Source organism: Notamacropus eugenii, chromosome 1 (assembly GCF_028372415.1).
Source record: "Notamacropus eugenii isolate mMacEug1 chromosome 1, mMacEug1.pri_v2, whole genome shotgun sequence".
In the NCBI taxonomy this organism is placed as follows: domain Eukaryota; kingdom Metazoa; phylum Chordata; class Mammalia; order Diprotodontia; family Macropodidae; genus Notamacropus; species Notamacropus eugenii.
In genome coordinates, this window is record NC_092872.1 from 625,070,435 (window position 1) to 625,092,291 (window position 21,857).

The following is a 21,857-nucleotide window of genomic DNA, read 5'->3' on the forward strand; positions in this document are numbered from 1 at the left end:
TGAATGGGAACAGAAAGGAATATACCATTTTCTCAGTTGCACACTGAGTATCCACACAAAAATTGACCATGTATTAGGGCATTAAAAACTGAAAAAATCAAATGTAGAAAGGCAGAAATATTAAATGTATTTTTTGCACCATAATGCAATAGAAATTACATTCAACAAAAGTCAAAGGAAAGATAGGTTAAAAATCAATTAGAAACTAAATAATCTAGTTCTAAAGAATAAGTGGTTCAGAGAACAAATCATAGAAATAATAAATAATTTCATTAAAGAGAATGACAACAATGAGACAACATCCCCAAATTTATAGAATGAAGATAAAATAGTACTTTGGGGAAAATTTATTCCTCTAAATTCTTATATCAGCAAAATAGAGAAAGAGAAGATAAATGAATTGGACTTTTAACTAAAAAAAAAACTAGAAAAAGAACAAATTAAAAATCCCCAATTAAGCATCAGATTAGAAATTCTGAAAATGAAAATGAGATTAATAAAACTGAAAGTTACAAAGTGGAGCTAATAAATAAAACAAGGAGCTGGGTTTATGAAAGAACCAATAAGTTAGATAAGTCATTGGTTAATTTGATGAAAGAGAGGAAGAGAGAAAGAGAGAGAGAGAGAGAGAGAGAGAGAGAGAGAGAGAGAGAGGGAGAGAGAAAGAGAGAGAGAGAGAGAGAGAGAGAGAGAGAGAGAGAGAGAGAGAGAGAGAGAGAGAGAGAGAAGAAACCAAATATCCAGTATCAAAAATGAAAAAGGCAAAATCACCACCAATGAAGAAGAAATTAAAGTCATTAGGTAATATTTTGCCCAGTTATATGCCAATTAATCTGACAATTTGAGTGAAATAGATGAATATTTGTGAAAATATAAACGACCTAAATTTACAGATCAGGAAATAGAATGACTGAATAACTCCATCTCAGAAAAAGAAGTTGAACTAACCATTAACAAACTCCCAAAGAAAAAAATCCCTAGTACCAGATGGATTCATGAGAGTTCTACCAAACATTTAAAGAACAATTAATTCCAATATTATGTAAATTATTTTGAAAAAAAATAGGGAAAGGAGTCCTACCAAACTGCTTTTATGACATAAATATGGTACTGATACCTAAACCAAGAAGAACTAAAACAGATAAAAAATTATAGACAAAATTCCCCAGTGAATATCAATGCAAAAAAATTGAACAAAATATTAGCAAGGTGATTACAGCAATATATCACAAGAATTATACACTATGGCCGGAGGTCAGGGAGAGTCATAACAGGAATGCAGAGTTAGCTCAGTATTAGGAAAACTATCAACATAGCTGATAACATTAATTATAAAACCAACAGAAATCACATGATTATCTCAATAGGTGGTGACAAAACTTTTTGACAAAATACAACACCCATTTCTATTAAAAACATTAGAGAGAATAGGAATAAAGGGAGCATTCCTTAAAATGATTAGCAGTATCTATGTGAAACCATCAGCAAGCATTATTGTAATGCAGATAAGCTAGAAACCTTCCCAGTAAGATCAGGGGTGAAGCAAGGATGCTCATTATCACTACTATTATTCAATATAGTATTAGAAATTTTAGCTATACCAATAAGAAAAGAAAAAGGTCAAAGGAATTAGACAAAAGGAATAGACAATAAGGAAACAGTTATCAATCTTTGTGGATGATATGATATGAGATGGTGTACTTAGAGAACCCTAGAGGATCAAATAAAAAAAAAATTACTTCAAATAATTAACAACTTTGGCAAAGTTGTAGGATATGAGATAAACACACATAAATCATCAACATTTGTTTATATGACTAACAAAATCCAGCAGCAAGAGATAGAAAGAGAAATTTCATTTATAATAACTGCAAACACTATAAAGTACTTGGGAGTCCACATAACAACACAATGACAAAATATTTTTCACACAGATAAATTCAGATCTAAACAATTGGAAAAATATCAATTGCTCATGGTCAGGCTGAGCTAATATAATAAAAATGATAATTTTGCATAAGGTAAATTATTTATTCAGTGCCATACCAATCAAACTACCAAAAATACTTTATAGAGCTAAAAAAAAAAAAACAATAAAATTTATGTGGCAGAAAAACATTCAAGAATATTAAGGGAATTAATAAAAAAAAAAATAAATGCAAAGGAAGGTGGCCTGGTGATACCAAATCTCAAACTATGTTATAAAGGCATAATCATCAGATTTCTCTGGTACTCACTAAGAAATAAAGTGCTGGGTCGGTGGAATAGATTAGGTACAGTAATAAATGGCACAATAATCAAGACCATAGTAATAAATGACCATAGTAACCTAGAGCTTGATAAACCCAAAGACTACAGGCTTTGGGATGAGAACTCACTATTTAACAAAAACATCTGGAAAAACTGGAAAATAATAGAGCACAAACTGGATATAGACCAACATCTCACACTACATACCACAAGGTATATGATTTGGAAAGATAGGGTGACATCATAAGCAAATTAGAAGAGCAAGGACTAGTCTGCTTCTCAGATCTATGGAGAAGGAAAGAATTCATCACCAAACAAGAGATATAGAACATTATTGAAATGTATTATAGATAATTTTGATTATTTTGAATTAAAAAGCTTTTGTGGAAACAAAAGCAATGCAACCAAGTTTAGAAGGGAAGCAGAAAGCTAAGAAATAATTTTTTGCAGCAAGTGTCTCTGTCAAACACCTCATTTCTCAAATACGTAGAAATATATAGAGAACTGAGCCAAATTGCTAAGAATATGAGTCATTCTCCAATTGATAAATGCCAAAGGATATGAACAGACAGTTTTCAGAAGAAGAAATCAAAGCTATCAATGAAAAAGTGCTCTAAATCACTTTTTTGATTAGAGAAATGTAAATTAAAACAACTCTGAGATACCACCTCATATCTATCAGATTGGCTAATATGACAAAAAATGAAAATGATTAATGTTGGAGAGGCTGTAGGAAAACTGGGACACTAATGCACTGTTGGTGAAGTTGTGAACTAATTCAAACATTCTGGAGAGAAATCTGGAACTGCCTAAAAGGTAACCAAACTTTAATCCATTAATATCGTTACTAGACCTGTATCCCAAAAAGATCATAAAAAAAGGAAAAGGACCTACATGTACAAAAATATTTTAGCTGTCCTTTTCATGATGGCAAAATATTGGAAACTGAGGGGATGCCCATCAATTGGGAAATGACTGAATAAACTTTTGTATGTGAATATAACAGAATACTATTGTGCAATAAGAAATGATGAGCATTCAGATTTCAGAAAAACCTGGAAACATTTGTACAAACTGATGCAAAGTGAAATAAGCAGAACCAGGAAAACATTGTACATGGTATCAGCAACACTACGTAATGATCTATTATGAATGACTCAGTTCTTCCCAGCAACACAATGATTCAAGACAAGTTCAAAGGACTCATAGAAGAAAATGCTTTCTGCATCCAGACAAAGAACTGATGGACTCTGAATGCACATTGAAGCATACTTTTTTCACTTACTTTTTTGTGTGTTTTTTTCCTTTGGATCTGTTTCTTCTTTCACAGCTATGACTAATATGGAAATATGTTTTACATGATAACACATGTATAACCTATATCAAATTGCCTACCATTTTAGAAATAGGGGAGGGGAGGGAGAGAGGGAGAAAAACTTGGAATTCAAAATCTTGTAAAAACAAATGCTAAAAATAGTCTTGATATAAGTGGGGGAAAATGCTATTTTTAAAAAAGTGCAAAAATTTTCTAGTGCTATACTGTGATATGGAAATAACCCTATTGTAGTCTAAACTAGTACAGGGAAAGCTCTTTCAAATTCTACCAAACTAGGAAAGTGTCAAGTAGGGAACTGTTGATGTTTGTTTGAAAAGTAGCATAGATGTTCAACTGGGTAATGAGTTTTTTAGCCATGATAATTCTCAAAGATCATCTACTAAGCTACAGACCTGCAGTGGTGGTAAGAATATCTAATCCATTGAATCAAATCCTTACTACATGAAAGAATCAAATATAAAGCACTCAGGTGCACATGCAGGGCACAAGGGAAGCGTGACTATACATCAGATCATGTGGAAAGAGACTTAAAGGTTTAGTGAACCATAAGCTCAATATTACCCAGTATTGTGACCTTGGAGAGATATGAGGTACCTCTAGTATGGTGACATAGTAAATAGAGCACTGGACCTGGAATCAAGAAGATATGAGTGATCCAAGGTAAGTCACTTAATTTCTGTCTGCCTTAGTTTTCTCAACTGTAGAATGGGGCTCAAAGTAGCACTTGCTTCCCAGGTTGGTTATGAGGATCAAATGCGATAATATTTGTAAAGTGCTTAGTACAGTTGCTGGCATATATAAGGTGTTTAAGAAACTTGTTTCCTTTCTTCCTTGTTAAGAAGAGACATTGAGATCTTAAACTATATAGAAAGAAGCAAAATACATAGAATCATTGATGTATTAGACCTGCTTTAATGTGTGCTCTTTAAGAACACATCTGGAGTGGAGGGACATTGGCAAGTAAGAACCCATCCTGGAGAAGAGTGACCAGAAAGCAGAGGGTACTGGGAACAATACTATGAGGATCAGTGGAAGGAAATGCAGATGTTTAGATGGGAAAAGAGAATTCTTCAGAAGGGTATGATAACTTATCTTCAAAGAACTGAAAGTTGATCAAGAGAAAAATGAATGGAGCCTGTTTCTCTGTAGTTCCAGAAGTCAGTACTAGGACCAATGGGTGAAAATTAAAAGGCAGTATACTGAAGTCTAATATAAGAAATGACTTCCCAGTAAATGTACTTTCTTTAAATCACAATAGGTTTCCTTGTGAGAAAGTTTCTTCTCCATAGGTGTAGGGTTTCTGTTGTTGTTGTTCTTAAACCTGAGGCTTAATAAACACTTTTGGAGGAGTTAGAGAGGTAATTCATAAATAGTCTATTAGGTAACATAATAGATAAAATGCCTGGCTTAGAGTCAGGAAGACTCATTTTTCTTAGTTCAAATCTGACCTCAATTAACCCTGTTTGTCTTGGTTTTCTCATCTGTAAAATGAGCTGGAGAAGGAAATAGCAAACCACTACAGTATCTCTGCCAATAAAACCCTAAATGGGGGTCATGAAGGGTTGAAAATAACTGAAGCAACTAAAAAGCAGCAACAGATTAAATGACCTCTGAAAGTTTTTCTAAATATTTAGCATCTATGATAAATTCATTTTTTATTTTTCATAGGTAAATGTCTTATCTCTTCAATTAGATGCTAATCTTTTGTTGAAATATATTGTTTCTTATACTTCTGGCATTCATATGGTAGTAGTTGAACAGAACCATAAAAGCATTTGGGCATTGGGACAACTATAGTCACTTCCCAGGTATACATTTCATTTTAAAATTTTGTTGATTTTTGTTTCACTTCACATTTATTTTAAATGTCATTTCTTATTACCTTCCTAGGTGATTTATCCATTGGAACAAGGCGTAGAAAGAGGATGAAAAAATTCAGCAAAACAAACTACATATTAACTAAATTTGACAATATATGCAATATTTTACACCCCTCATATACCACCTTTTTAAGGTACAAGGGGAAGTGCTTGCTTCTAGTCTGTATTCTCTCAAGTTAGGTTTGTCCATTATAATTAGAGTATTTCATTTCATTTTTGTAATTTTTATTCTTTCCATTTATCCTTTTGTAGTCATTGTATATATTTTTTCCTTGTTTTATTTATCTCACACTATATCCATTACAATAAGTTTTCTCTTACTTCTCTGAATTCTACATATTCATTTTGTCTTTGGGGGCAATAATATTTATTCCCAGTTGATAGATATCTACTTTTCTCCACCTCTTTGCAACTACAAGAGGTGTTCTTATGAATATTTTGGTGTATCTGAGACTGTTCTTTCTTTGACCTTTTTGAGAAAAATATCTAGCAGTTGAAGTCAGTTTCATTCAAAAGGAAAAATTCCTTTTTATTAGGGTATGCTCATATCCAGGATCTGGGATCCTGCCACTACTTAGGTTGAATCAGAAAGTAGACAGAAATTAGATAAGTCTAGCTTCCCTTTATCCCTAATCACTAAGTTGTTCAGGAGCCTATCAGCACCAGACCAGGACAAACAATGTTGGCATGACAACCAATGGAAAAGAATGCTGACTGGTGTGATGGTGACTGACAATTTTATTAGGCAGTGACATGCATGTGCCCCAGAGTTACTACTGGGCCCCCTTTAACACAAAACTCTAGAATTGAATTTTGGTGCTTGGAAAACACACAACAATCCTGGCACAGATGCACAACAACAATGGGCTCCTGCAGCTATGTAAGCATTTACTGTCTATTCTAAACACAGATTGCTCCCCCACACAGCATACACACTTTAATCATAGTGTCATCCTTCAAAACATACAAGGTCGTTAAGGAGAAGTCCTATTCTTGTTCTCATTGTTGCCAGTGGGGAGTGACTGGTTATTGGCATGAAGATTATGGGTCTCTTTATAATTGAGAATGCAAGGAAAGTTACATATCATCTCTAGACTTTTAGAGAGTAAACCTCAAAGGGAAACCAGAGAAAAGAGGAGAATCAGAGTACAGAAAGTGGAATTGCTCAACTCTTACTTATTTTTGGTTGGGGAGCATGGAGCACATTTTTTGTATTCAGTCACAGAAAGCAAAAAACAGCTAATAATGAGAATGAGTACCATGAAATGTAGTGTCTGTTATCCTGGTTGCTGTCTTACTATTTTCTCTATTTATCTTGTGAATCAGCTGAAAGAAAGAACATAGAAAGATAATAGAAGATTGGAGATCATCAAAATGGAGTGATCACCCCCTTGTTGGATTTTTGTGACCCTCATTCTCTTGGTACTCTTTCTACATGTCTGACAACCCTTTTCAGTCTCCTTTTTAGATCATCATTTTCCTTATCCATGATCATGAACATCCCCAAAAGCAGTGTCCTGGGTCCTCTTCCTTTTCCTCTATACACCTTCCTTGTGGGTAAAGCTCCCATGAATTTAGTTATTCCATCTATACAGATGATTCCAGAACTTTACACTCAACTCTAAGCTCTCTTCTGAGTTCCTTCCTGAATCACTATTTGCTTGTTTGACATCTTCAATTAGATATCCCTCAATCAACATGTCTAAAATTGAAGTTGTTTTTCTCTATTTTGTCATCTCCTCTGGCTGATAGAAGTCACCTAGAATTATAATCACAGAGACATTTTTTATGCTCTCCTTCTTCACTCTCCCTCCATACCCCACTTTTCCCCTAATCTAACCAGTTGACATATCTTGTTGACTTTACGTACACAACATCTCCCAAATATGCTCTTTTCTCCTCACCCACACGCCCACCAGTCTACTTAAGGATATTGTCAGGTCTCCCCTGTAATGTTGCAATGTACTAATTGGTTTCCACAATGAAGACTTATATCTCCTTAATATTAAATGGCATGATGTAAACATAATTTGCAGATAACACGAAGCTAGGAATGATCTCTAACAGATTGAATCGTATAGATGGTATCAAACAAAATCTTGAAAGGACACTGGGTTGGTCAAATGTAGTAAGATAAAGTTTAAAAGGAATAAATTTCAATTCTTATAATTATTATGTTTAAAATATCAAATTCCCAAGAATGAAATGAGAGAGATATGACTAGGCAAAAGTTAGGCAAAGATTAGGGGAGGGAGGAATGGGATAGTTAGAAGACTGAAAACTCAATATAATTCAACGATATGTTAAAGAAGTAAAAAAATAAGATTGGAGATGTAATACTCCAGCTATATTCTGTTCTGGTCAGGTGACAGCTTGAGCATTATGTTCACTTTTGGGAAAGCACACCAACAAAATGGTAAAAGGCTGGAGGATAGCAAAAGTCAGGCATCTAAATTGTAGTTAGTTCACCTAACCAGCTGAGTTTCAGTTTCCATATCTAAAAGGCAAACAGTAACACCTATAATCTAATGTTGTTGTGAGGATCGAATGAGCTGATATTTGTAAAGAATTCTGATTTGTCATAAGAATGAAGGGACATTTTGCAGTAAAATTCTATGCAAATCTCAAAACCAGCATAAAAATGCTAGCTATCGATGTGATTATAATGAAAATGCCAAGTATAATTATAAGGTTCTATGGGCAATAAAATGATAGAACTGGACTTTGAAACCAGATCCTCTGATTTCAAAATTCATTGTCCTTTCTCCTGCACCATAACTCTGGCAGTGAAAGGCAACTGATATGCCAAATGAGGGGTGAATGTATTTCTTTAATCTCAAGTATTGCATATTAAGAGCCACTCCTGTTACCTTAGCATCACAGTGAGGACATCTTTTGACATCGGTTCCCTAAGCAGTACTCAGAGACCACTGACAGAGAGAAGTTAAGATCAAAGCCAGTATTTACAGGAAAAGAAATGAGTCCTTGCAGCTGAATATCAGGCATGGAAAATTAACATCTGAGATAGAACATGACCAGGGCAGCTAGGATCTCCCGCAGGCATCTATTCTCAGCACAAACTCCTGGACTGTCATAGAGGGCAAGGTATCTGAGGTTTAGAGAAGGGAATCAAGCTGCTACAGGATACTGAGATCGTTTTCTACACATTCCTTAACATGATCAGTCTTCTCTGATCTAGACTTTCCCTTAATGCCGATTCCCATTTTCTGTGCACGTAAAAGACAAAATCTTACAAATGAGGGTCATTCCCCTTCCCCAATTCCCATAGACTTCACAGATTAGCATGATGCTGGTTCTGTGATGCAAAGCCTGTTGTTTACAGCAGCATCCCAGATATTTGGGTTTTGTTTTCACAGCATCTTTTTCATCCTCAATCGAGAAGTCTGTCATAACAAGCCTCTATAAATTATTGCCAATGCTCTCTCTTTAACACCTCCAGTCTTTCATCTATGATATAGGGCCTATAAATCTTGCTCTTACCCACCACACCACAGTCCCTTCCTGCACTGTCTTTTCATGCTCCTGTTTTCCCTCTCTCTCCCCCTCCTTTCTCCTTTCTTGGCTGCTCTAGACAGAATTTGAATGCCTGGGCCAAAGTGAAAGTGGAGAAGGCAGTGGCATTTAATCAGACTCTGCATGGGACATATATAAAAGGAATGGAAAGTGAGGGGTGGAGGAGGAGGGAAGAAGAAGAAACCAGTTTAGCTTCTGAGACTGAGTTGTTCAATTCAATCAATTTAATTCAACAAATATATTGTAAATGCCTTCTATGTGGAAGGCACTGTTTTCAGTAGCAGAGATGAAAATAATTGAAACCAACACACTTAAAATCTACAAGGGAAGAGATGACATACACAAATAAGCACCATAAAAAGACATGGTGTGATAAGGATAATGGCAGCATCTGACCAAGGCCTGATAAACAATGTAAAAGAAGTTCAAGGGTCTTGACTTCATACTGTAAGATGCCTTGGTGGAGGAAAAGGTCAAAGTATCATCTGGGGAGAAGACTGCAGGGTACACCGAATTCATGTATTTGAATAGTTGGTGATTGAAATAGAATTAGACTCTTCCTTGAACCCAGAGGACAAAATGAGGAGCAATGGGTAGAATTAACAAATGGGCATATTTGAGTTATGACTTCAGGAAAAAATACTCTTTAACGATTAGAGGTACATATGTATGTATGTATGTGTGTGTGTATATCTATCTATCTATCTATCTATCTATCTATCTATCTATCTATCTATCTATATATAATATATGTAGGTATGTATATATCCATCTACCAATCCATTCATCTATCTATCCACATGTACATATATACAAAGGTGGAATATGTATGTATATATATATATATATATATATATATATATATATGAGTGAACACACATATATACATACACATATCTATGTACATATACATATCTATGAATACATACATATACATGTATGCACACATTTCTACATGTATGTGTATGACACTGTGTGCTAGGCCCCATACAAAGAACTTTTCATAAATACCTCATTTGATCCTCATAAGAGTCGTGTGGAGCTGCCGTTATTATCCAATATTTTACAGTTGAGGAAACAAAGGCAAACAAAAGATAAGTGACTTCTCTAGAATCACACAACTAGTAAATACCTGAGACCAGATTTGAATTCAGGTCTTCCTGACTCCAGGCTGAGATTTCTCTCCACTGTACTACTGGTTACCTCAAGAATATAATATTTATGTTTGTTTGTTTACGGGAAAAAAGATTAGATAGTAGCTCTTGTGAAAAAGATCTGGAAGTTTTACTTATTTACAGGTTCAATGTGAGTAACTCATATGATATAGTGGTCTCCCAAAATGACTGTGTTCTCTGGAATAGTTAATAGAGATATATTGTCTGGAGCATGTGATTAGCCCCAATCTCCTCTGGCTTGGTTATATCATATTGGAAGTATTAAATTTGCACCTGGGTGCCATGTTTTAGGAATGATACAGATAAATTAGAAAATGGACAGCCAAATGAAGATAATCATAATGGTGGAAAAACTGGAGACCATATTGTCTGAGAATCACCCGAATGAACTAGTCTGAAAAAGAGTTAGAAACCATATACTTAGCTGTCTTGAAGTATTTGGAAAAGCTATCATTTAGAAGAGTCAAATTAACAAACATTTGTCAAGCAGCTACTAGGTGCTAGCCAATGTGCTAATGTGCTAAACTCTGAGGATTGCTGATGTTTTTTTTATTTTATTCCCAGGCTTGGCCTGAGACATTGTTGACCAATCAATGAGAACTGGAGTGAATTGGGATTAAGGATGGTATTTAAAGAAAAACAAAAACAATCAAAAAAAATTTCAGATATTAAAATTTACATTCTCTTTGTGCAGAGCTCCCCCAGGTAAGGGTGTCATAGCCTATGTGGAAAGAGGGAAAGAAGAAAGAAAGAAAGAAGAAAGAAAGAAAGAAAGAAAGAAAGAAAGAAAGAAAGAAAGAAAGAAAGAAGGAAGGAAGGAAGGAAGGAAGGAAGGAAGGAAGGAAGGAAGGAAGGAAGGAAGGAAGGAAGGAAGGAAAGAAGGAAAAGACAAATGTGTTGTCAACTGGCCATTTTCAGTTTGGTCCCCAGTGAGCAACTCCTTCTCCACTCACAGAGGTTGCTGTTTGTCCTTCCTTCTCAAAGAGGACCATGAGATCAAGGAAGTGATGCCATGACATGCAAGTGAATTGGAATTAAATGAAGGAGGGATGAGCAAAAGTCACTAGTCTCACTTTCTTCTATAGAGCCATTTGGGACTAGTGGCAAGATATGGTTCTGAGGATAAAAAAGAAAGATAAAAAACAGTTCCAGCCTTAGAGAAGCTTACAATTTGATGGGAGAACATGCAAAGAACTATGTACAAATGTTAAAGTTCTTTTCTTTGAGCTCCAGAGGTTGCAAATGGAATGAAAGGAAGTTGGAGTCAGATTGCTGTTGGATATATATAGGGAAATATGATATAATAAATAGTTTTCCATAGGAAAAATGGACTGTGTTTAAAAGTGATAAATGTTTAGTCAATGAATTCTTTAAATGCCTGTTAAATGATCATTGTGGAGGAAGAAGGTGGGAAAATAGATTTTCCCAAGAGGATTCTTGTTCAGTTCTGGGTTGTACTTCAAAGGTCCTTTTTGAACATGAGACTGCTAGTATGTAGAATAGATACTATTAATCCATTTGGCTGGAATATAGGTTGGGTGAGTATCTCACTATTTGAAATCGACTAGATGAAACATCGAAGGTATGTGAACAGGTGTGTGTGTGCTGATGGATGCACAGATCTCAGCAGGTTCCAGGAGCTGGAAGAATGAAGCTTGTTCATTATTGATTTTCCTCTCTGCTTGTTTAGAACTAGAATGGGTGGAAGGAAGGAGAGGGTAACTTCACGCCCTGGGCATCCTTTGGTGTTTGCAACAAATTGGAACCTTAATAGTTTAAAAATAAATAAATAAAAAGATATTCAATTCCCCTCCTCCCACATCAACCAAGGGCAAAATCTTCAGGTTTTTTTCTTTGTAACCAGCAAAAAAAAATATGCCAAGCCCCAGAACCTTTGGGATCTTGTTCAAGTCAGTCCTACAAAACAAATAATACATACATAAATAAATAAAGTAGTCTCCAGTGGGGTACATATATTGCTAAAAAGCTATACTCCATTTCCAATTTGGTGGTAGTAGCTGTTGTTGTTTTGGATGATGTTTTCTCTCTTGCATACTCTGCTTCCTGAGAATTCATCAATTCATATCTAATAACAAATGGAACCTTAGAGATGATCTAAGCCAGTACCTTCCTTTCCTGACACTTGGTCTAGGCACCCTTTCTTATAATACAATCAACAGCTAGACCACAAATAAAATGCAGGTCTTCTGATTCTCAATCCAGTGTTCTGTGCAATGTACCTTTAATTCAGACTACCAAATCCATTTGCCTGGTGCAATATCCCTAGTTTTTCTGGACATATTTTTGCTTTACCATCAGAAAGAACACTGGATCGCAGAATGCAAATCTCTATGACTAAATTAGGACCTCCAAATATTTTAACTTAAAATAAAGGGCAAAAGTTGGAGGTAGTTGGTTAGATAGAATAAGGAAGCCAAAAAATGAGAGGAAAGAATAGAAGGAGATCTTTGAAAATACTGAAATTCAGATACAAAAAAGGAATGTAGTAGTGATAAAGTGGGCAACAGGGAGCCACTAAGTAGGTAAATGACATTCTATTCAGTTCAATTCACCAATTTCCTGTGCTGAAGGAATGACATTAGCCTCTGGAGAGGAGATGATGGAAAATGGCAAAGGTTCTGAACTCAGGGTGTCTCATATTCTACTTGGGGACTGGGTCATGAAAGAGAGACACAAATAAGTATGACACAAGTCAGAATGTGGTTAGGGCAAGGGATAAAGTCAGGAAAAGTGTTCTAAGAAAATTTGAGAAGAGGGGAGAGATTATTATCATTTCACTTTGTGGAGGATATGATGCAATTATCATACCCTAAGAGAAGTTAAAAATGAAATCACATATTCCAGATTTTGGGAGAAGGCTGTCTGAACTAATATAGAGAGGCAGAAAGAAAGGCAATACAAGATTGAGGAACGTCTAGATCCCAGGTTTGCTGAAATATACAATGTGTGCATTTAACAATCCACTATGACTATTTATACTTGTTCTCATAAAAGAAAGATTTGTCCAGAAAACCAACTAAAAATGCAGAGAGAGGTGAGTGAGAAATTAGAACTCTTGAGGAAAATCTCAGAAGGTAAATTAAGAGCTTAGAAGAAGGGATAGAAAATCTTACCAAATTAGTAGATATCCTGAAGAAAAGAATAGAAGAAATGGAGAGTGCTATGAGCTAAGGCTCAAAAGGTTAGGTGGAACCACATGGTGGATGGCCTTAAATGTCACGCTAAGGAATTTTTATTTTGTCTTAGAGACAAGATAGACTGCTGAAGGTTTATAAGCAAGGAAATAGTCAGACCTTTGTATGATATAAATGAAATTGTGGGGATGATTAATTTAAACACAGTATAGGATAAATTAAAGCTGAAAAACATTGGCAACAGGGAAAAACAGTTATCAAGGTAATTATAATAATTCTGTCATGTTTTTAAAAAGGCCTGAAACAGAGTAATGGCAGTGAAAAAAGAGGAAAAAACATGCATATAAATATCATTTTGATGGAAGAATATGGTACTTCTAATAAAGATGGCTGTGTGAAAGCTTCGAACTGAAAAGTGTTTCTTCTTAAAACCACTTCCAGAACAGTGGGAGACTATGCCAAAATAAGCCAAATATCTAGAAATAGAAGAAGGAAAAGAAACTAAAAGAAGTTTTTTCCTTCTCACTTTGTTCAGTCGTTTTTCAGTTGTGTCTCATGACCCCATTTTGAAGCCTACAACAAAATATAGCTCCCATTTATGTTACATACACTGAAAACTACAGGAATAGATAATTAATGAACATTATTCTAAAAATAAGAGCTAATATTATTTGCAATCTAGAAGTACTAGAAATATTTCTAATGAGGACATGGAGAGTACAAGGATATCCACTTTTTTCTCTTATTTGATATAGTTTAAGAAATTCTAGCTATTAAAATTTGGCAAAGATGCTGGAATGGCTTACCATTTCCTTCTCCAGATCATTTTTCAGATGAGAAAACTGAGACAAACATGGTTAAGTAACTTGCCCAGGGTTACATAGCTAGTAAGTGTCTGAGGATGGATTTGAACTCAAGAAGAGGAGTTTTCCTGACTCTAGACTTGGCACTCTATCCACTGCACCACCTAGCTGCCCCAAATCATAATTGCCCTTATGGTACAGAATAAAAAATTAAATCCTTCAGAGGTGAAGTACTTAAGCCAGGAAAACTTGAGTGACTGTACCTCATCAGAAAACTGGTACTGTATCTAGAGATCTAGGAACCATCTGCATACATGATTGAAATCTTGGGAGCTGAAAAGATCACCAAATAAATTAGTTTAAAGTAAAAAGAGAAGGAGACCTAAGTTAAAGAACTGATAAGGAAGGATGTATGTTCAGAAAATGCAAAGTATATAATTTAATAGAAAAAAGAAATATAGAATCTAACTATAATTCACAAAAGTTAATTGAAAAAGTCATAAATGAACTTCTGAGAAAAAGGAAAGATGGACCAAATTATATTAGCAGATTAATGTTTTAAGAATAACACACATGTATACATGTATGTGTGTTTATTACTTTATGTAACTTTTAATTTTTTTTTTGCTTCATGGTCTTCCTTCAATTGTACACATAACAATTTGCAGAATGGCAGTTTCTCCAGAATCTATAATGTTAGAGAGTAGTCTTAGGTTATAATGATTACTTGGAGAAAAAAAAAAAAGATTAAAGATACCTTATCAAATATCTTCTTTCAGATAAATATGGTCATGACACCCAAATCAGGGACTGATAAAGCATTGATAGAGAATTGTAGCTCTCCATCTGCCAATACAGGTACTGAATAAAAGATAAACAGAGAAGTTGCAGCAATAAATTTTTAAAATTTTGCTATGACCAGGTTGGATTTATACCAGGAATACAGACCTGGTTCAATATTAGACACACTATAGTCACAATAGATCTTATTAATAGCAAAAAAACCAAATACTATTTTCTGGTTACAGCAGTGGTTCTTGAAAAAAAGCCTACAACAAAAATATAGTTCATATTTATGTTAAATATACTGAAAACTACAGGAATAGATAATAAATGAATATTATTCTAAAAATAAGAGCTAACATTATTTGCAGTCTAGAAGTACTAGAAATTTTTCTAATAAGGACATGGAGAGCACAAAGATATCCACTGTTTTTTTTAATATAGTTTGAGAAATTCTAGGCATTAAAATAAGTTAAGAAAAAAGAAATTGAAGAAATAAATAATTGCAGAGAAAAGGAAAAATGTTTTTCCATTTGCAGATGATAAGATGGTTTACTTAAACAACCCCAGGAATTCAATAAAATGAAATAATTATTTTTATTAAAGTAGCAGGATATCAAACAAATCAACAAAAATCATTGGTTTTTCTCTTTAATATTAACAAAATCTAAATGAAAGAGGTAGAAAAAAATGTTCCATTTTCAATAGCCACATTAAACTTAACAACGCACAATCAAGTTATATATGAATTGAAGAAAAATCATCTTTATGAAAATAAGAAATTTAATCATTGTCCATGATTGAGGAACATCTATGTAATAAAATATGATTCTAATTGAATTAATGTGTAGATTTTGTATGAAACACATAAAACAATAAATGTTTTTCTTTACAAAGCTGGCAATATAATAATGAAATTCATGTTGAAAATCAAAAATCTAGAATCTTAAGGAGAATAATGAAAATAAGTAGAAATGAAGGATGTAAAAATATTAGAAGATTTTAAAATATATTAAGTAATTACCAAACTTATCATGTTCTGGTTAAATATCAAATTAAAAAAAAATAGTGAAAGACATTAGGAAAACAGGCCCATAACAAGACGCAATTCATGACAATGGCCTAGTACTCAATAAACTAAAGGACACAAATTACTAGAGGAATAATTCCTAAAAAAATATTTAGGAAAACCAGAATGAAGTTCAGCAGAGAATAAATTAAGGCCTGAAACTTAAACTGTACACTATCATAAGATCCTAATGGATAATTAACCTAAAGATAAAAAGGTCACTTTTTATAATGGTAGAAGGAGAGAGAGGGACAGAAAGATGGAGACAGAGACTGATGGAGAAAGAGGCAAAAAGACAATAAAAAAGAGAGAAATGGTTCACTAAGATTAGTCTAAAATTAAAACTAAAACAATTCAACTAATATCAAGATGGACTTATATATATATATAATATTTCACTAGTATAATCTCCCACCTCCATCAAGAAGAAATGGTGATGTATCTTCTCTCTTCTTGAGAAAGCAATATAATAGGAAGTAGAACCAAGATGGCAGAGTAAAGGCAGGGACTGACCTCTAGCCCACAAGCCTCCAAATACCTTAAAAAATGACTCCAGACAAATTCTAGAACAGCAGAACCTACTAAAAGATGGAGTTAAAGAAATTCACAGCCCAAGACAACTTTGGAGGTCACTAGTAAAGGTCTATTGTATCAGACTGAGAGAGGAGCACAGTCCAGCACAGGCCACACAAGCAAATCCAGAGCAGGTCTCAGGGTGACTGAATCATTGGCAGCTGTGGTGTTTTTCAGACCTCTCAGCCCAGAAAGATCTGGCACATCTGAGAGAGAGTGGAACACAGTCTAGCACAGACTGCAACAGCACAGATCCAACCCTAGCAAACCAGGAGCAGGCCTCGGGAGTGACTAAATCAGCAATGGCAGTGGCAGCAACGGCGGCTGCTTTCAAAGCTCTAAGCCCACCAAAGGTAATGGGATCTAAAAATTGGTCAAAAGGAGTTTACAGGTGTCTCTTTGCTGGCACTGAGGGAGGACTTTGTTGATTTGCCCATATTCTCATCTGGGTCATGGTCCTGGGTGGCAGTCCTGGGGCAAGGAAGAACACTAGCATAGCATAGCTTATGGCAATAGTGAAGAGGGTAACTTTGTCACAGGTTCTGAGCAGAAAAGAACACTAGCAGTCACTCACAGACAAGAGCACAGAGCAGGAGAGGAGTTAACACCTCTACTTAGATCATATCACCTTGGAGGAAGTGAAAACTTACAGGTCCCTCTAAGTATCATGAAAACAATTGCACAAAATTCCTGAAGTTTGGAATGGTGCTCCCTCTACCTTGGAAGTAGAGACCTACTTTCACAAAGAATTAAAAATTAAGTAGTAGGCTGGGGAAATGAGCAAACAAAAGCTCTGACTATAGAAAGTTAATATGGTGACAAGGAAGATCAAAATACATACTCAGCAGAAGACAACAAAGTCAAAGCTCCTACCTCCAAAGCTTCCAAAACAATATGAATTGGTCTCAGGTCATGGAAGAATTTAAAAAGTATTTTAAAAATCAAGCAAGATAGGTAAAAGAAAAATTAGGAAGAGAAATGAGAGTGATACAAGAAAATCATGAAAAATGAGTCAACAGCTTGGTAAAGTAGACACAAAAAAATACTGAAGAAATTAATACCTTAACAAAAAGACTAGGAGACTAGACTAAATGGTAAAGGAGGTCTAAAAATCCAGTGAGAAGAATACCTTAAAAAACAGAATTGGCCAAATGGAAAAGGAGGTCCAAAAGCTCACTAAAGAAAATAATTTCTTAAAGATTAGAACGGAGGAGTGGAAACTAAAGACTTTATGAAAAATCAAGAAATTATTAAGCAAAACCAAAGGAATAAAAAAAGCATATAATGTGAAATATCTCACTGGAAAAACAACTGACCTGGAAAAGAGATCCAGGAGAGATAATTTAAAATTTATTGTACTACTTGAATACCATGATCAAAAAAAAAAGAGCCTAGACATCATCTTTCAAGAAATTATAAAAAAAAAAATTCTGCCCTGATAGTCTAGAAGCAGAGCATAAAATAGAAATGGAGAGAATCCACCTGTTACCTCCTGAAAGAGATCCCAAAATGTATACTGCCAGGAATATTATAGTCAAATTCCAGAGTTACCAAATCAAGGAGAAAATATTGCAAGCACCCAGAAAGAAATAATTTAAGTATCATGGAGTCACAGGATAACACGAAATTTAGTAGCTTCTACCTTAAACGATCAGAAGACTTGTAATATGAAATTCCAGAGGGCAGGGGAACTAGGATGGCAACCAAGGATAACTTACCCAACAAAACTGAGTATAATTCTTCAGTGGTAAAAAAGAATATTAAGTGAGATAGTGGACTTTCAAGCATTCTTAATGAAAAGGCCAGAATTAAATGGAAAATTTGCTTTTCAAATACAAGACTCAAGAGAAGCATAAAAAGGTAAATAGGAAAGGTAAATTATAAGGGAATTAATAAGCTTAAATTGTTTACATTCCTATAGGGAAAGATGATACTTGTAACTCATAAGAACTTTCTCATTATTAAGGTAGTTAGGAGTATATATGAGCAGAGGGTATAGGTGTGAGTTGAATATGAAGGGATTATATCTAAAATAATAGTAAGGAGTGAGAGAAAAAATGTTCTGGGAGAAAGGGGGAGGTAGAATGGAGCAAATTATCTCACTAAAAAAAGCAAGAAAAAACTTCTACAGGAAGAGGGAGGAGATGAGATGGGGTGAGTGAACCTTATTCTCACCAGAATTGACTCAAAGAGGTAATAACATACACACTCAACTGGGTATTGAAATCTATCTTACCCTACAGAAATATAGGAGAGGAAATGGATAACGGAAGGGGCAAGGTGATTGAAGGGAGGCCAGACTTGCAGAAGGGTAGTCAGAAGCAAAACAACTTTGAGGAGGGACAGGGTGAAAGGAGAGAATAGAATAAATGAGGGCAAGGATAGGATGTAAGAATATATGATTAGCAACAGTAACTGTGCAAAAATTTTGAAGCAAATTTCTCTGATGAAGGTCTCAATTCTCAAATATACAGAGAACAGAGTCAAATTTATAAAAATATGAGCCATTTCTCAGCTGATAAATGATCAAAAGATATGATCTATTTTCAGATGAAGTAATCAAAGTTTTCTATAGTCATATGAAAATATACCTTAACTCACTATTGATTGGAGAAACAGCTCTGAGCTACTACCTTACACCTATCATATTGATTAATGTGACAGAAAAGGATAATGACAAATGTTGGAGGGCACATGGGGAAATGAAACAGTAATGCACTGTTGGTGGAGTTGTAAACTGATTGAACTATTCTGTAGAACATTTTGGTACTATGCACAAAGGGCTATAAAATTATGCATGTCCTTTGACATAGCTAGTAGGTCTGTATCCGAAAAAGGATAAAAAACAAAAGGGAAAAGGACCTACATATACAAAAATATTTATAGCAGCTCTTTTCTGGGAGTAAAGAATTAGAAATTGAGGGTATACCCATCAGTTGGGGAATGGCTGAACAAATTGTGGTATATGATAATGATGGAATATTGCTATACTGTAAGAAATGATGAGTAGGATGCTCAGAAAATTCTGGACAGACTTGCATGTGCTGATGCAGAATGAAATGTACTGTGTTCAAAATAATAGCATTATTGTAAGAAGATCAGCTGTGAATGACTCAGCTATTGCCAGCAATACAATGATGACAACTCTGAAGTACTCATGATGAAGAATGCTATCCATCCCAAGAGAAATAATTGATGGTATCTGAATAAAGATTGAAGGATACATTTTTTTTTTACTTTATTTTTCTTGAGGTTTTTTTTGGTCTTTGTTTCCTTTTACAGCATAACTATTATGTATATCCTTTGCATGACTACACATGTATAAGCTAAATCAAATTGTTTACCTTCTTATTTGGAGTGTGGGGGTAAAGAGGGAGAAAATTTGGAACTGAAAGCTTTAAAAACAAAACTTAAAATTGTTTTTTCATGTAACTGGTGAAAATAAAAGACTAAATAAAAATAAATTAAAAATTAAAAAGAATTAAAATCCATCTTTACAAAAGTAAGTGTAATTAGAATTTTACATTATTCACTTTCAATTTTTATTGTCTATTGTTATTTCAACTTAAATCATAGCAGTCATATATATATATATATATATATATATATATATATATATATATATACCTTCTATAGTTCTGATTTCTTCACTTTAAATCAGTTCAATCAGTTTAAGCCTTCTTATGTTTCTCTGTTCTGTGTTTCTGTTCTTCATAGTAATCATTAGTAATCAATAGTAATCATTTCTTACAACTCATTAGTATTCTAATATCTTTATTACATTCCCCAATTTCTTAGAATCTACTTTTTTTCTAGGTCTTTGCTGCAAAAACAACAAACAAAAACAAAAAGCACTGCTATAAACATGTTGGTGTGTATATATATATATATATATATATATATATATGTATAGGATCTTTCCTTCTATCTTTGACCTTGTGACATGACAGAAGACATACCCTCCATGACATTTCCCAGCAAGAGCTATGATCATTCTGATAACTGTCATAGGACACTGGCTCTTCAGAATAGTTAGATCAATTCACAGCTCTACCATCTCTATATTTGCCATACCACAACACTTCCAACATTGACTATTGCCTTTTTTTTGTCACCATTGTCAATTTTCTGAGTGTGAAAGGAGATATTCAAATATTACATCAAAGTATGTAATCCTTTCAATGGGCAGAATGCAACTGATTCAGGATTTTTCATTCCATTCTGCTCTTGTCCATATCTTCTCATAAACACTCCATAAAGAAGATCACCTGAGATTTAACATGAAGACAATTATTATCTGTTTTAGTTACATGACCAACAACTTATTTTCTGATTGTATTGTAACATTATTCTCAGTTATTACCTTCTGGTTGTAATTTTATAACTCTTTTTTCACTTGAGTCTCCCTGGTCTTTCCCTACCTAGGGAAACTCTAGATACTTTAGCCTCTGGATTGTACTGATTTCCTCCAAGGGGTCACAGATAGTAGGTGAGTAGGAGCTCAATATCCCAAGGATATAATACCATATATATATATGTATATATATGCACACACATTATATGTATATATGCATGTATATACACATACATATATACAACACATGTACACATACATATGTGTACGTGTATATATGTGTATATCTACATTCACACATATGCACGTGTGTATAGCTATACACATGTATATGTGCATACATATACACATATATGTGTGTGTACATGTATATTGTGTGCATGTTTATATGTGCATATGTATATATGTACATACACATGCACACACATATACATATATTCTTTCCATAGAAGCAGATCATAATATCTTGTCCATTTGCCGGGTGGTCTTATTTTGCTGTTGTGCATGACAACATCTACTGATGAGCAGACCATCTGATAATGAACTTCTACGTTTACTATATAAAGTTTTCTTAAATGATAAACATTCAATCCATTAATAGGTTCATATTCAAAATCTTTATTCTTGGAAGTAGCTTCCTGAACTTCTGTTCTACTGGCCTAAACTTCAAGAATTCAAGTTACCTCTATACAATAATTAGCCATGAGACGTGGACTTTAGTAGAATTTCTAAATTAATAATCACTAATTAATCTATAAACCTTAATGACTATTTAATCAAAAAACACTAAATGACTTATAGATGCCTGAAACTGTGCTAAGTGGAGATGGGGTGTGGATAAAAATGAAAAATCCCTATTTACAAGGAACTTGCATTTCAATTAAGGACTCAACAGGCGAATAAACAGCACAAATATAAAGGGAATAAAAGCAAACATACACATTT